The sequence below is a fragment of the Tupaia chinensis genome, unplaced genomic scaffold (genome assembly GCF_000334495.1).
Source record: "Tupaia chinensis unplaced genomic scaffold, TupChi_1.0 Scaffold000037_21, whole genome shotgun sequence".
In the NCBI taxonomy this organism is placed as follows: Eukaryota; Metazoa; Chordata; class Mammalia; order Scandentia; family Tupaiidae; genus Tupaia; species Tupaia belangeri.
The window spans coordinates 1,556,574-1,560,145 of record NW_006159480.1 but is presented as its reverse complement, the minus strand read 5'-3'; positions in this window follow the sequence as shown (position 1 = coordinate 1,560,145).

The following is a 3,572-nucleotide window of genomic DNA, read 5'->3' as shown; positions in this document are numbered from 1 at the left end:
CTTTTGAAAAAGCAATGTAATACACTGTAAAGTTATATGTAATCCAATGTAATATAAAGGAGAATATAATGATAATAAAAAAAGAATATTTTAATCTTTTTTTCTCATATGAAGGATAATCTTGCAGGATAAAATAATCTTGATTGAAATTGTTTCTCTCTTAACACTTTCAACATGTCTTCCCATTCTTTCCTTGCTTGCATTGTTTCTTCTGTTTAGAATTCTGGTGTTAGCCTGATGGGGTGACCTTTGTAAGTCACTTGTAGTTTCTCTCCTGCCAAATATCTTGTTTTAATCTGTGGTCTTTACTAGTCTGGGAAAGATGTGCTTTGGGGAAGATCTTCTTGGATTGATTCTATTTTGAGTCCTTTGTATTTCTTGGGTCTGGATGTTTGAGAGCCTCTCTAGACTTGCGAAATTTTCTTCCAGGATATCATGAAATAGATTTTCTATGTCCTTATTAGTTTCTTCACCTTCTGGGATACCGATTATTTGGATGTTAGGTCATCTAACGGAATCTAGCATTTTTCAAATGTCATCATCATGTTATTTTATTTTCTCTATCTTTTAGGTGGTTTTGCTAGGTCAAAGGTTTTATCTTCTACACCAGAGAATCGATCTTCAGCATGGTCTAATTGAATTTTAGTACTTTCAAGAGTTTTTGATTTCTTATATTACAGACTTTATCTCTAATAGTTCCATCTTATTCTTTCTTAGCGTGTCCATTTCTTCATTCAAATCATGGAAGGACTTCCAATCTCCTGTAGTTCATTGTCTCTCTTCTATTCCAACTCATTGAATTTGGTCACCATGAATGTTCTAAATTCTTTCTCAGACATTTTGTTAACATCCTCTGTTTTTGTTTGTTTGCTTGTTTGTTTGTTTGCTTGTTTGTTTGTTTTTTGAAATGGAAGGGAGTCACTGTGTTCTTTTGATGGAGACATATTTCCTGGTTTATTCAATCCTGAGGCTCTTCTTCTACTTCTAGCCATTGGGAGATGTATTCACTTTGAAATACCTTTTAAGATGTTTCTTCAACTAGGAGCAAGTGTATTTCCCTTTTGCTGTGGACTGAAGACTGCCAAAGTCTCTTTTCTGTTGTGTTTAGTAATGTGGTCCAAGGAGGAGTATTCTATTCAGGTGTCTGAAGAAAAGTATCTCCTTTTTTGCAGGTGGTTCAGTAAAAGGGAGGACCTCAGAGAGTCTTACAATACTAGAATATTTCAGAACTGTAATTCTTCATCTATCTAGACTGTCTGGGAGGGTGGAGATAGAGGAAGAGAAGACGAAATAAGTGGGAAGAAAGTAAGAAGGGGGATAAAGAAAATGTCATATGCTGTGTGCTAGCACAGCTTGAGATTTTGCCAGGGTTCTGAAGATAGAAGTGGGGTTGCTGTAGAGCTGAGGGCGGTCCTGTGTGAGAAGTGAGAAATGTACAAATGAAAGAAGAGGAGAAGGAAAACAAAATCCCTACCTGCCTGACAGCCTAGGGTGCTCCTGGATGAGTGAGATAGGGGTTTCTGGGCTTGGGGGTGCTGGTGCTAGAGCTGAGGCTGGGACCCTGCCTCAGTGTCCTTTAGACCAAGGTTCTGAATATGTAAGTCTCAGTATTTTATCTAAAAAAATCTTTAATTTTCTGGGATGTGTATGTGTATAGGAGATGTACCTGATTTTCCTTGATTTTTGGACACAAACCAGGCTAGAAAGAATTTTATGTACATTTTGCTATCACTGAGTGTCTTTCTGAACAGAGAACTGCCCATCTTTTTAAAAAAAATTATTTTATTTAACTTTATTATTATTATTATGCTTATTATTAAGTTGACCAGAGATAGAGAGAGGAAAAGTGAGAAAGCAAGCCACCAGTCCCATGACTTGAACCACACTCAGCCATGTGGGAGCCCAGTATTTTTAACCACCAGGCCACCTCCTGGCCACAAAATGCTCATTGTGATTAATCAGGGTTAATATGAGACTGTAGTGATGAAATGAGGGAATCATGTGAAAAATTGGTAAAGGTTAGGAATGGTGACAAGAGGGTGTAAGATATATGATCTTGTTTAAGATCCATTTCTGTTTTTTTTTTTTTCTGTTATATGCCCTGCCATGTTTAAATTCCTGTATATTTTCTGATGCTATGTCTTCGAATGACTTTGTCCTATAGACACAAAGAACTTAGACCTAATTCCCTCAATGCTCTCTCATCTTCTAGTTTTAAATGCCTTATCTCCCTTTCTCACACGTTTGTATACCGGGTCTCTTTTAAGCATATACTGGTACTATTCAGGAGATATTTAAATACATGATGTTTGGCAGGGAGTGAGTGGGGGAATCAATCCCTGACATTATCACGTCTAAGATATAGTGTTGTTTCCTCTCTTTGTATGCTTCAGTTTTCTGTGTTTTAAAATAGAGACAATAGAGGTTGGCAGGTGGTGTGGTGGTTAAGGACTCCTACATGGCCAAACATGGTTTGAATCGTGGAACTAGAAACTTGCTTTTTCACTTTCTCTTTCTCTCTGCTCAAATATAAAAGTTATAACAAATAAAATAATATAAATAATGCCTATCAATAAAAATGGAGGGGGACCAGCAGTTATCATAATGGCTATGTCGCTGGACTCCCACGAGTCTCAGACCTGGTAGCTTAAAACTCATGCCTGGCACATGTGTGTGCATGTCCAAGATCTCTAGAGGAGAATGGAGGAGAAGGGATTGAGATGTTGCCATCCCCCTTGGGGTGTGATTTCTCACTTTCTGTCTCTCTGATTCTCTCTGTCTTTCTGGTGAGTGCACGCACACTATAGTGAAAACCTCTCAAAAAAAAATAGGTAAAACCCTTCAAAAAAAAAAAAAAAAAGAAAAGAAAAGAAAAGAAAAATGGAGAGCATAATACACATTTTGATGTGTAGACCTCACCTTAGGTTCACCTCTAGTAATAGACCAAGAAACAATCTCTATCCTGTTCCTAGGATGATAAATTTTCCAGAAATATGGAAAAGAGGCTCCGAGTTGTAAGTTATTTGCAACATTAATCTGGTTTTCAGTGTTCAAGTTTACCCTCTTTTGTTAAAATTATCCCTAAGGGAATAATTGACCTTAGGGGCCAACTTCATGGAGTTAAGGCAGCCAGATTCTACATAGAAGACTGCATGGTTCATGTCCTGGATCTGGATTGAGAAACATGTAGGGTCTGTATAAAGTCATACCTATATAATTATCCAAAAAATTTATGAATTAAGGCAGTGGGAATAACTATCAGTAATGTTACCTGACAGTGACAAATATTACGAAGCTATAATATAGCAATAATAGACAAATATCAAGAAACCATAATGTAAGTTAACTACACAGATAAATACATATTGAAACAGAACTTGCTATAGAAGAAAAAATATTTTCCTTGAGACATCTATTTATTTGTTGCCTTTCATAAACAAAAAGTGGGCCAAACGGCTGACTTGAAGATTAAGGCACTGAACTTTCATATGGCTGACAATGCTTTTAATTTTTTTTGAAAGGTTTTTTGCTATAGGGCACGTGTGCTCTCCAGACAGACAGAGAGACATAGA